Below are 13,846 nucleotides of genomic sequence, written 5' to 3' on the forward strand. Positions count from 1 at the left end.
CCCCACACCCCCAACCCCATCATTTTTGTACATTGTATTTTTTTGAAGATACGTGCACCACAGAAAGGTCACATTATAAAAAACATAAGAGGGTCCCATATACCCCCATCCCCCCACTGTTTTTGGTTTTCCAGTTTTATTTTTATCTTTTTTTTTTTTTTAAGATACATAGATAATGTTATAGCTTTTCCCCGTCACCCAGAGGGTGTTGGAGATGTTGGGGCTGGGTCTGTCTGCCCGGAAGACAGGTGGGCTCCTGGGGCAGGAACTGCCCTGCTCTCCTCCCAGGGCCCCAGGCCGGCGCTAGAGCTGGGGGCTTCGCAGCCTGCGGCTGTGGCTGTCGCCCCCTGGTGGTCCTGCCGAGCAGTCCTGATGGAAGCTGGCCGGGCCGGCAGGGAAGGCGGCCCCCCTGCCTCAGGGTCTCAAAGCTGTTGGAAGTTTCTGGATTTTGGGCTCAGAACTCCCTGGCTCCAGTGGGCTGGAGAGAAAGGGTGCTCGGGCCAAGAAGGGAGCTGCCCTCATCCGTGGTGGGGTTTCCCCTCTCCCTACTCCGACACTCCGTGCTCCCATGGGGAAGGAGCAGGGGCTCTGGGACGGTCCCGATTGTGAGCCCCCCCTCCCCCCACAGGAAGCCCTCCGCAGCCTCGGGGAGGGTAGCTGAGCTGCAGCTCCGCTGGGGCCCGGTTCCTGGAACTGCCGTCCACCTCTGCTGCAGCGGACAGGGGCCAGGGCCACCCGGGGCCAGGGTCAAAGCGGCTGCCTCTGGCGGCGGGGGGTGGACGACGACTCTGCCTGGGCCCCAGATCGGGGGGCAATGTCTGTCCAGGTTGCAATCCAGCCTGGGGCTGCTCCCGGCTCCTCGGAGACCAAGTCAGGGCTGGGCCTGGGCTGGAGTCCCCTGAGCCCAGGAGGGGTCAGGGCTGGGAGCCCTTGGGGGACAACCAACAATGATGCAGAGATTCATTTGGCTCTGAATGGCCAATCGGTATCTGTTATTAAGGCTTTTAGGTCCGAGTGAACATTCAGCTGGACGGAAGTTAGGGAACCAAGGGGAGAATTCTTCATATCTTCGAGGGCCTGCCGTGGGCCCCTCCACCCCGAGACTGTCCACCACAGCTCCTGGCGCCCGGGTCACCCTCAGACGCCTGCAGCTCCTTCTCTCAGGGGCAGGCTGGGTCCCTCCAGATGCCCCGGCCTGAGCACCTGCTGAGCGGGGGCGGGGAGGTGGGGGTGAGGCCGGGGGCCAGGGCGGGGCAAGGCGGGGTGAGGGCGGTCAGGGGTGTGGGAGGCACGCTGGCCTGGGCCAGGCAACGTGAGAACAATGTGACACTTTGTTTTCCTCCAACTGAAGAAGGTGCTTTGCTTTGCACCCGGATAACTCGTTTCTTTATAAACTTTAAACTGCCCCGCAGACTTTGCCCTCCTTCCCCTGGAGTTGGCTGAATTCTCTGGCCAGGCGCTGACGAGAGGAGCTGCAGGGGACACAGACGAGCTCACGTGTGCGTGGCATGGGGAGCTGGCCTTGTTTTGTAGAAAGAGAAACCCCACTTCCCAGAGTTGCACAGGAACCTGTTCTCTCCTCTGGGCGGAGGGGGACGCCGGCCTCCAGGTGCCCGGGCTCACGTCACGGGCTGTCATTCACCACGAGAGCTTAAGACAGATGGCAGTGGGCTTAGCTGGCCGTCGAAGGCCTTATTACCCAGCAAGTCAAGGTACAGAGTGGCCAGATCCCCAGGGCACTGTGAGGCCCAGCAGGGGTGGGGTGCGCCCAGCAGGCTGTGCCCCCCCACCATGCACGCTGAACCACCTGGCCCCCGCTCTGCAGCTTTCCCAGGGAGGCAGAGCACCTCTTCCCAGTGGAAGGAGGACAGGGGCGTTGCAGAGGACACAAAGCCTCCTTCTGCCCACTCTCCTCCCTGGTGGGAGACGGAGGGCCCTAGAGGGCAGGGGACCACCCAGATCTTACAGCCGTCGCAGGCCAAGCCAGGAGCGGAGTCCAGGCTCCTGTGCCCTGGCCAGCCGCCCCCCCAGCCAGGACTGCGTCCAGATGGGAGAAGACGCTGCGCCTACGACACGCAGCCCTAGACCTGGGTTGGGATGGAGCTCGGACCCCACAGCTGGGGCGCTGAGCAGGGGGGCTGCCAGGGCCAGGACTGGGGCGTGGGAAGGCTTTGTGCCTGGGGCAGACGGGTCTGCACTTCACAAAGCCCTCCCAGCTGCAGGGTGTAGGGTGGGCAGGAGGGGGCACGGGTGGCCAGGGAGGGTCAGTGGTGCTACGTGCCCCACAGTGGACTACCTCGCCGCAGTGGGAAGAAGGGAGCTACTGCACATGCAATGACACGAAGACTCAGCAGTGTAGGACGAAGGGAATTTCACCAAAGACCATGGACAACATGCTACTATTTTTATGAAGTCCCCAAATGAGGAAAATGAAGCAATGCTTTGATTAGGCATACGTATGTGCATGGAAAAAAAGCTTTCTCTCTGAAAGCAAAGGTAAACACTAAATTTAGGAAAAAGGATACTATCTAAAGGGTAGGAGGGGAATCTAGGAGAGGCACACAGCTGTATGCAAACTACTGGAAATTTTCTAGTTCTCGGGCTGAGTAATGAGTAATGAGTTCATGGGTATTTATTAAATTATCCAACTTTTTAATTTTCATCGATAATAAGTACTACGTATATAAAGCTTACTATGTGCTGTGACTTGTAATAAGCACTGTATATATATTAAACTCATTTAATCCTCGCTTTCCTCACTTTAATCCTATGAGGTGGACCCACATCTGATGGATAAGGAAACTGAGGCACAAGTGAATTGTCTGAAGTCACACAGTTGGTATTAGACCCTGGGTTCTAACCAAGGCAGCCTGATTCTAGAGCTCACGCTCGAAACCATTCTACCAAGGTGGGTGTGTGTACACATATATACTTTATTTTTTTAATGTAACAAAAAATTTAACATGCACAGGGAGAGACTCGAAAGGAGGCTGCCACCTCCCAGACCAGAGGGCAGCGCCGGCGGGGAAAGGAATGTCCTCCTCCAGCTCCCAGCCCCACACCACTACCGCAGAACAATCCCCCTTCCATTCCCTTCCTCCTGCCTGGCTCCTCTTCTCCCCTGCACCCACCCAAACCCAGGACGGAGGGGCCCCTTCCTCCAGGCAGCCCTCCCTCCTTGCCGCCGCTCTCCCCTCTGCTGACCCCTCGCTCTCCTTTGCAGTCGGGACGGGCTGGTGAGGTGCAAGAAGCACTCAAGGCGGGTGGGACTCAGCCGGGAAGCCTGGGAGAAGCAGCCCCGGGCGCTCGCAGAGGGCCTTGGGCGGGAGCTCCTTCTCCTTGTGCCTCCCGCCCAGAGGAACCGAACTCAGGTGCCCAGAGGTCAGCTCTGAGGAGAGCCCGAAGCAGGAGGGGCTGAGGAGAGCGAGGAGGGGGCTGGGGAGTCCAGGGCGTTCTCCCCCTCGCCTGCCCACCCGGTCCATCCCCGCCCCACCCGGGCCCCTTGTTTAGAAACCATATGTGCCTTGTCCCCACTGGCCCTGGCTCTGTCCAGAACCTCAGGTGCTTCCCCTGATTATCCGAGGACCCGAGGCCCTGGAGAGCCGGGAGGGCCCTGGCGGCCGGCGGAGTTTGAGGATGCTGTGGTATGTCCCTCCCCTGCTCCGTAAACGTCGATGGCTCCCCACGGACGATGAAGGGGCTGCAGCACAGAACTTGCTGACAAACCAGCAGCCACTCCCATTTGAAAATTTAATTTCTGTCGTCGTTTCCAGGAGCCATTCAAGACGGTGTGACCAATCCCTTCCAAGCCATCTAAAGGAATTTAGGATTTAGGCCCGGAGAGGTTAAGCGACTTGTTCAAGTCAATCTGAATTCTTGCCACTCCACTGTACTTCCTTTCCACCCAGCCAGTTGAAAGAAATGGAAAGAACGTTGTCCCAGATGCTGGAAGCCCCAACTCGGAATCCTGGCTCTTCCGCATTCTAGCTGTGCAACCTTTCACTGGTTTCCTAACCCCTCTGGTCTATAGTATCTTCATCTATTAAATACAAGTACAATCTATCTTGTTCCAGACCCAGCACCCAGAACAGCTTTGGCACAAAGTAAGAGCACCATGAATATTTCTTAGATGACTGAATAAGGGAGTCACTAGCTCTGCGCTTATTTATGTGGGTCAGACCAACCGGTTTCTCTGTGTGCAGTGCCAGACACGTGGAGGAGATGTTGCAGATGCGGTTCCGCTTGCCCCTGCATATACTCTCGGGCCTGCAGCCTCCCTTCTGACCCCAGCCAGGGGCTCGTGAGCGCCAAAGCTCAGACTCGGTTCGGAACCTGACCCTTCGGAGTCTGCTCAGAGCCCCTGTAGGCGGCCCGCCCCCCGCCACTCCCCGGCCCTTGCTCCCTCTTCTCCACCTCCACCTGGCCCATTGTTCGGGGCCTGAGGCTGCACGGCCTGGCTCTCCTGGACAGCCCAGGCCTCTCTTCTCCTCTGTTGGCCGAATGTCTGCCTCATCCCTGGAACCGGGGTCTCCTGGGACTCCCCAGGGGTGCTCAGGGGGCTGTGATGAGAGCGGGAAACGAAACGAGCCTGGCCGTGGCGCCGTGGGCTCTGCCGGCAGCCGAGCAGTCCTGAAAGGGTCTCTGCAGAGATGGGTTAGGACTGCGCTAGGGGGACAGGGAGAGGTGAGACAAGGAATGGCGCCATAAAAGGTAACCAGAGGTGACAGCCGGAGGCCGCTTGGGCCAGCACACAGAGCTCCAGTGCCAGCTCCAGGGCTGAGCCACCCGGCAACGAGGGAGTGCCTCTGCTCTAGTCCCTGTCACCTCCAGCCTTCGCCGGCTCCCGAGGACCACAGCCCCCACTGCAGACTCTGTCCCGGGGCAGGCGCGGTGGGCGGGGAGCCCCTATCCCCAGCCCTGCCCACGACGGAGCCCCACACAGCCCCCTTCCCGACCCCCTCCTCTGTCCTGTAAGCCCCACAGGGACCCACAGGAGCTTAGTGTCCAGGGAGTGGTGGGGAGGGGGTCGTGACCAGGCAGGGCTTTGGAGTGTTGGCCCCGAGGGGCTCTGGTGGCTTCCGGAAGCGCTGGGCCTAGGCGCCAGGAGAAGGCCCGGCCCGGGCCCGCCTGGCCGAGTCCCTGCAGCCTCCCCTCCCGTGGGCCCGCGGGCAGGACAGGTCGTGGCTGCCTGTAGCCAGGACGAGCGCGGTGGGAAGAAAGGGGTCCAGGGCCAGTCGGACTCAGTTACGTGCCACTCTTCCCCCCAGGGCTGTGTTTAGGGGAAACGGAGAGAGGCGAGCTGCCCGGGGTCCCACTGCAAAGTGGCAGCAGAGGGAGATGGAGAGGTCCTGGCAGCAGGACAGAAGCACCCCAAGCTCAGAGCAGCCCTGCGCTTTCAGGGCCGCGCAGTCAGCAGGGGCTGCCTCTAATCCTGGTGGAGGATGCCGGGTCTCCCCAGACAACTTCAAGCCCCCAGGGACGGGCCAAGGCTTCCCATCCTTACGTGTGTCCTCTGCGGCAGAGCTGAGCAAATGTGGGGCCCGTGGACATTAGGACACAGCTTGAACGGGTACGAGCTAGAGCCTGAGACCAACAAATTGGGCCAGGCCTCTAGGCACGAGGTTTTGATGGCCTTTGGGGCAGAAGCCTTAATGGGAGGGCCATTAAGGTCATTGTACAAGTGGGGAAACTGAGGCCCAGAGAGACGGTCCCGTGGAATGTTGGCAGTTGAGGCAGTCCTAGAACTCCGTGCCCCGACTTGTCAGTGCACGTTTCGCTTTCACCACCTCGCCTGCAGGGAGGGCGCGCGGTGGCAGAGCCCGCTGGGATGGCCCCGCATCGGCCAGCTGGGGGAGGCTTGGAGATGGGGCTTTGGCCAGCGTAGGCTCCGCCCCCGGCCGGTGCCACCTTGGATCACAGCCCCAGGGCCTTGGCACTGACACCAACCCCCGCCAGTTCCAACACAGAGAACAGTCAATGATTTATGGAGCCTCCTTCCCTGGGGGCCTTCTCTGGAAGTACCAGGCACCTGTGTCTGGCCCCCGTTCAAGCTTCCTGTGAGGCAGCAGGGGATTAATCAATGAGGAGCACAGAGGGAAAGTCGCTCCAAGACAGATGATACTGCCACCCGCCATAGACTGCGAACGTAGCCCGCCCACCCCTTAGGCCTCTCGTTCATGTGTGTGCACACACACACACAACCTTATCTGCCTCCCCTTCCCACCTACCCCTCCCCTCTCACTCTGAGCTTCTCTATCCTCCCTTTCCATGTAAACTTGCCCTAAGGAGACGTTTTGCTCAAGTGAGGCCCCTTGAGGATTTTGATAGGAGAGCCTGAAATCTTGTGGGGCCTTGAAATAATGCCAGCATTCCTAATATGTGTTCTGTAGAAAACCAGTTCTCTGAACCGGCAGTAGGAGTTATTTCCAAAAGAGGCAGTCTGCAGACAAAGAAGTTTGGTGAACACTGGGTTAAATCAAGCAAGATGAGCTTTAATTGCAAGACTTGTCAGAGCCTCTGCTATAGTCATCTGAATGGCGTCTATCCAAGAGGCTGATGTGGCTTCCAAGCTCATCACCTGGTCCCCTTGCTGTGGAAACCAGGTGACAGTCCCAGAGCTGCTGTTCTCACCTGGTGGGGACATGGAGAGCGGGTGACCTACCTGAGCCCGCTCCCTCGGTCATTGGCCAGGTGCACGGGAGGCCCCTGTGGGTAAAAGCCCCATGGCTGCTAAACTGCTTTTCGGATTTGGCTCTCCAGGATTTTCCCTCCAGAAACTCTCCCCTCGGGTGGCCTGGGGTGGCTTCACACTGGCGCAGGGGGCTGAGCGCCCTGGGACCCAAGCTGTGGCCCATGAAGGCACTCCTGGACTTGCAGTGTCTCGGCCCCACATTCCTGGAGGCAGATGCAGTAGCTCCCACCAGCCCGGGAGGTCCCCGGCTGCAGCAGAAATTCTTGGAGTTCGTCTCGGATGGAAGGTGCCGCTGGCCCAGCAGTCACGACTCCGGGAACTTCACGAACAGTTTAACAGCGTCTTCTCACCTCAGGGCTCAGGAATCCTCCCGCAGGGCATGGAGCAGAGACACCACTGCAGGTCTGCCCCGGAGAAGGTGGAAGGAGAGGGGGTAAAGTGAGGCAGGGGGCCAAAAGGCACAGGGGACCGGGAGACTCCTGCAGGAGCAAGGCTCCGACGCTGAAGGGCAGACTGTGGGTGAACGTACAGATTACTGGAATTCTAGCAAGGGGAACCACGAATGCTTACTGCAGCTGTAGGTGCGCGCTTGGCAGGTGGCCCACGCCAGGTGGCCTGCTGGAATTAAGGGAACACACCCTGCCACTGAAGGGGGCTCTGGGGGGGGAGGCTGCCTTCAAAACCTGCCCCAGGAACCTCCAAGGTTCTGCAGCCCATTCTGTCAATGATTTGACCAAGGAATAAAACACGCTGCCGCCGCACCACGCCTTCTTAGACACGGGAACTCATCTTCCTGGTGCTTGACTTCACAAGAATGTCAGCTGAGGAAGCGTGGCAAATGAAAATAGAGGCTGTCAGCATTCTTATCAGATGCAAAAGGTATTAGACATAGCTCACGGGGGGAAAAAATTCTCGCTGTCCAAAACAAAAAACAAATAAAAGTCTCCTACGGAATCAATCCAAGTGAAGGGATTTGGGTTCAGACATCAGCTCTGGCAAAGAGGATAGACGGGGCTGCTGGTATCCCTGGCCAGATCTGGCGCGTGAGGAGGAGGGGCCTGGACCCCCGCCTGGCTCTAAACAGGCATGCCGCCCCCCATGGGACAAATCCAGACCCACTTGCTTCCAGTGCAGCACAGCACTGCCCACTCGGGGTCTTGCTACAGTTTCCTCCACTCGCTCAAGAGCTCAAGTCAGACTTAAGGAAGGTTTCCTTGAACTCAAACAAACAACCAAAAAGCTGAGTGACAGACACGTCATCACCGGGCAGGCAGGAGCTCTACCCAACGACCTGCAGTTCGTTCTCAGGTCAACACACAGGTTCAGAAACCGATTCAGCACCAGCACGCCCGCCTCAGAGCTGGCCGTCCTGCTCAGCCTAGCTGAAAGCGTGCCGCCCACACGGCGAGCGCCACCACCCTCAGCCGCCAGCTTTAAATTTAAAAGGGGACTGTGGATTTTACTGGTTTTATAGTTAATTTGTTTTGGTTTCCTATTCCTGTTCATTAAAAGCATTAGGTGTTTTTCTTTTAGTGATTTAAGATGCATTATTTAAAAATATAAGCTAAGTTAAAAAGAATTACATAAATAAATCTCAAGTCAAATAACGTGTCAGGGATATGCTGGCCACTCTCAGAACATTCGAGACTGCTGTGAACGGTGGACTCCAATACTTGAGAACCTTTTCATCTTTAATCAATTCTATTGGTTTGCTTTTTGCTTTTTTGAGGGGATTGCACTCATTCGTTCAAATTCTCTCCCTCACTTTGTTTATCCTCCCCCAAAGGTGATACCCATCTCCTTCCAAATTATAGATCTATTTGGCTACTTAGCTTATTGAAAATGTGCGCCAGTTTCCCCTTAATGAACTGCGCGCTAGATCAGCTTTCTCAAGCCAGCATTCCCCCTGCGGCCGGGCCGGCCTTCGGCAAAAGGACAGCCCCTGCGGTGGCATCTCTTTGGAGCAGTAGGCCTGTTGGCAGAGGACATTTCTCCAGCCTTCGGCTAACATGGAAGGAATTGGTCGTGGACGTGGTTGACCCAGCCCTCGTCTATGGGTGCCACCCACGTCAGTGCCATGAACTATCCGTGAGTGAGAATCACCTGGAAGGTTCTAGGGCAAATCAGAGGGTATGATAAGAGGACGTTGCCCACAAACACACTCCTGTTTTCTAACTTGCTCCTGCCTGGACTGACACCGCTCTTAAATGAATTGAATGCTTTCTTTACCACCCAGGGGCAAGGTACAAAATAATTAACAGCATGGGGTGGCAGGACACCAACCCATCAGAACCAGCCCAGAACTATGGTGCCGTTCAGGAGACCCTCGGCCTCGCCAGGGCTAACCCTTTAAGTGCTGGGCCACTGGGAGGTCCAGGGGAGGCTGGGCAGGGCGACCAGGGAGGCGCAGGAGGCACGGAGTTCTTAAAATAACAGATGAGGCTGGATGACCCAAATGGCCCAAGGTCAGTTGTGTTCTCACCCCGTTCCCCATCAAGATGCTGGAAGGAACAGAAAAATAAGCAAAAACTTTTATTGAAATGAAGCAGAGTCACCTAAGCAGGCCGAGCTCATTAAAATTGCTGGATACCCTTCACCACAGGCCCCTCTGTGCCCCCACCCCAGAGCCCAATGCACTGACCGAGACTGCTGGCAAGAGGAGAGACCACTCTCGGAGGCACGGGCCCCACATAGCCTCCCTGCCGACAGAACTGGCCCTTCTCAAGCACTAAGGACAGTGACACGGCACCTCTTGGGGGTCGGAGGCCAACAAGAAGGGCCCCACCCTGGCCCCCAGTTCCAGAACGAATTCCACTCATCGTCCTCATTGTATTCTAAACCTAAAGAAAACAACGCTTCATGCCCAGCAGCTCATCCATAAAACATTAATCACTATCCTCCTCCTTGAGAGGCTTCTGTCCAGTGAAGGTATGACCTACAGGAGCGATGGAAAAATCCTACTGGGTCAGCACGTGGCCCAGCCGTGCCTTGGGTGGGGACCCCTGGCACCAGTTCCTCCAGTGCTTTTCCAGACCAGCTCCTAACTTTGGCTCCAGGGACACTGAAGACCAACTTACAAGCCCCAAAGGGGAGACGCCGCTGCCTGCATCTTTCAAACCCCCAAAGGGTTCCATGGTTCTTGGAGCCAAGTGACAAGGGCCTTGAACCACACCCACCCTTTCATATGGACCCTCTTTGATCCCCTGTGAGCTTAGGAGATGGATAATAATGCTGGGATCTGGGCCAGCGTTATGGGGAACCAACGACATTGAAGCTTAGTTATATCTGGGTTTGACCCGTTGATTGATTCTCATCAAGGGTGGCTGCAAAGATCAATTCTTCCCCCTTTGGACCTCTCAGCTCCTCTCCAGGGCCTGGAAAGAGGAAATTTCTTGGTCCTAAAGAGAAAGTGAGACACCAAAAGGAAAATATGGATCGACAAGGATCCCAGTCTTCTGGGTATTTAGAAACCCAGGACGGATCGATCCGGTCTTGACACCATGTATGTGTGGGGCTGCAATTCAACCTCAGGCTGATAGGAGCATTCATCACAGGGGTCTGGCTAATGTTCCTGCTAATAAGGTTTATAAAGGATTTTGTAAAATGGTGCAATCTGGACTAGGCTTCCTCAGAAGCCCAGAATGGGGGGGAAGGGTGATCACGCAGCCACAAACCTTTTGCTCTTGTGAGTTTAATGAAGAGACAAATATTCTAGGATTCAGTGGCTGCTAAATGACATTCTGCTTCCTTCTGGGCCAAGTACAGAGGTCACGGCCCTTTGGGCCAGCTGAGCCACCCCTATGTGCGCGTCTCAGAGCTAGGACTATAGGGTAGTTTGATGCAAGAAGCAACCTACTGTCTGACCTTGAGAAGGGCCCAGTCTGAGGGTGGCAATGGGTGCCCCCCACCAAAGCAGCTCGTGAGTGCAGTCACTTGCATGCTCAGCAGCCTGAGTCAAAGACTGAGTCATGGAAGCTTTCAGGAAATTCACTCTCTCCATTAAAATCATGAACAAATCAGATAAGCATTCCTTTGTCCAAGGAAATACACCATACCCTACCTACCTCCACCCCTTGGTTATTTCCCCAAACATTTCTCTGTTCTAGGATGGATGAAACATTAGTAGAGCATACAGGGATGGCCCTGGGGAGACTGGGGTGGGGCAGGGGCAGACCTCTGAACCCACAGACTGGAAGATGTGAGAGAGGCTGGGAGAGCCTCAGTCTCAGTGGGTACCTGAGGAATCTCATAGTGCATCATTGTTCCTCAAGATGCAGCACTGCCCTTCCCCTTCTCATATACTTCTGTTGAGGGGAGACGATATCCAGGTGGCCAAGTTTATCAAATATTTTCCTCCAAGAGAAAGGAGGTCAGGTTCTGGAGAACACTGCAGAGGCTGGGATGGGGCAGCCTCTGAGCCAGTGATTTTGGGCTCTTAGGCCAGATGGGGCCAATGCATTTCAAGCAGACGCCATGGCCAGCTTCTCCTGATACTGGAGGCCTCCTCAGCTAGCCATTCTCCTCCCTTCCATCTTACTCTCATTACTCTGCAGGCAGAGGAGGCCTGGCTGCTGGCTGGCCCAGAGCTAAACTTAGTGCGGGTCATGGCAAGATGGCACCACAGAGTGGAAAGAGCCAACCTCTGAAGATCTGGGCCCAACTCCAAATTCTATCATCAACCTGCTGTGTAGCCGTGAGCAGATCATGTCATCTCCAGGGACCCCAGTGTCCTCTATAAAAGGGAGAGGTCATCTTTATCTTATAGGGATATTATGGAGATGAGGGAGAATATATGTAAAATCCAGGTAGCTTCCTCACATAGAGTACCTGCCCAAGAAGCAGGAGTTCCCTGCTCTCTTCTTTGGGCCCTGCCTCTTGGCGCTAAGATCCTAGAGGTGATAACTATGCAATATAATAATAAACGCTCTGCGTGGGGCGGGGTGGGAGGGGAGGGGAGGGGCGTGGGCAGGGTTGGTGGCAGGAGGTGGCCAGGACCTGTAGTGGAGACCGAGAAGCTTCATGCCTGGGAGGGTGGGACAAGGTAAGGAGACAAGGCAAGAGGGGCTGCGCAAGATAGCCCACACTCACGGGGGGCCCGGGCTGCAGTGGGAGAGCCGTCTCCTAGTGCCCCAGCCCGGCCGTCATTGGCCACTTTGTCCCAGCCCATCCTCAGCCTGGGGGCGTCAGCAGGGCAGTCTGAGTGGGCCAAGACGGCCCTGGGGCCAGTGGAAGAAGAAAGCCAGTTCCAGCAGTCCTGACTCCGCCTTCACTGGGCTGGCCTAGACGCTGTCCCTCCAGCACCGGCCTGGTCCTTATGGGGTGAGGTCACCCCTACATCACCATCAGCCAAGCACCCCACAAGAGAGAGGCAGGAACCATTTGTCTATGAGAGGTAGAATCCGGGGAGGTGGGGTTCAGCAGGACGTCCCCAGACACCCCTTTTCTGCTCAGACCCCACCCATGGTGACACAGACCCATGTGGCCTGGTGAGACTTCCAGAAGATTGATGGTCCTCCAAGCCGCCCCGGCTCCGGGCCGCAGGGGAAGGTGCGAGCCTGCCCGTGGCCTGCTCCGTGTGTCCACGCACCCAGGTTCCCAATACGGGAGGCGCTGTTTTGAGAAAATAGCCCAGCGTGCGTGTCTGGGCTGGGAAGGGGGAGTCAGGAGCCTGCGCCCAAGTCTCAGCTTGACAGAACCTTGTCCTGCGACTTCGGCATATCGTGTGTCGGAACATTCACCCCCTCGCTTGAATGAGACCCCCCGTGCTTGCTGTGCCCCCTATGCTCGGGGAGGTGATCCCAGGAAGGGATTTTGTGAGCTCAGTGGAGCACGAGACCGCCGCCCTCAGCCCACACAGGCCCCGGGGACACGGGGACAGGTGGGAAGGCAGACGGCCTCGCCGGAAGAGAGGTCCCTTCCTGGGCTCCTTGTGCCCTCGGGCATGGTCCAGGCCTCTTACCTCTGCTCAATGTCCTCTCCCCTGGCCGGACCCCTTGGGACGGTGATGAAAGCCTCAGACCCCCCCTCTCCGCAGGAAGTCATACCCCCCCAGCTGGATGCGGCACATGGATTTGGGAGTGGAGGAGCTGAGGGAGCCCATAAGGCTAAGAACCCAGGGACCGAATCGCTCTTCCCGCTTAGCCACCCACTGAAGGCCACCTTCATGGCCCAGCTAAGAAGCACCACCCCTGCCAAGTTTCCCTGATGCTCTAAAACCAGAGTCCATCGCCCCTCCCGGGGTCCCCAACCCTGGCAGCCTGTGGACACCCACGTACAGCAGGACTGTGATGGGTGCATCTGCCCCCCACTTCTCAGGGGCCTGTGGACCCCCGTACCCAGTACTGGGCCCGGGAACTATCCCCACTGGGGGCCGTGGGACAGGCCCAGGCCGCCCCTCAAACTGGGGCTCCGCCCCGGGGCAGGAGCACGTGCCCCTCCTCTGGGCTTCTGGGGCGTGGCTGTGTCCAGCCCTGGGACCGCAGCAGCCATCAGGGTCCCCAGGAGGGGTCCCCAGAAGGGGGCTGGTCTCCCCTAGTGGGGGCGGTGCCTAAAGAAGAAAACCTCAGGAAGCCTGGAGGAACTTAGAGGTAATTTTCCTTTATTTTCTTAGCATATAATGAAATTCCGATTCCAAAGAGATGTATATGCAGAGCAGACAGATGCGGGCCCTGGTCTGCCCCCCTCCCTCCAGCCCTCAGCGCCCCTGGCCTCTGGCCAATGCCCAGGCAGAAAGGGAGTAGCTGGGCATGAGACGGGTCCCTCTCACCCTCCAGGGAGCAGCCGGGCCGCGCCATTATCTAGCTGTGGGACCCGGGGCCTCGCTTTCCTCATCTGTGAAATGGGCTACAAGTCCCTGCCAGGGAGTGGACGTCACGGTGCTCCTGTTGGTGACTGTGAAGGACCTCCTGGCGTCCTGCTGCTTCTCAGTGCCCGCAGGGTCCTGTCTGGGTTTTCCTCACCTCCCTGGCTAGAGGACCTGCTCCTGCCCCGGGGAATTAAATGAGCTTGTGGAGACAGCTGCACGGAGGATTCGGGCTCTGCTGCACCCAGCCAGGCGGCCGCTCCCCTGCAGGAGAGGGGCCTGGGGTCTCGGGTCCCACCAGGGCATCGGCGGGCTACCCAGCTGCTGCCGGCGCCCCAACCAGACGCTCGTGC

The sequence above is a fragment of the Dasypus novemcinctus genome, chromosome 5 (genome assembly GCF_030445035.2).
Source record: "Dasypus novemcinctus isolate mDasNov1 chromosome 5, mDasNov1.1.hap2, whole genome shotgun sequence".
Classification (NCBI taxonomy): domain Eukaryota; kingdom Metazoa; phylum Chordata; class Mammalia; order Cingulata; family Dasypodidae; genus Dasypus; species Dasypus novemcinctus.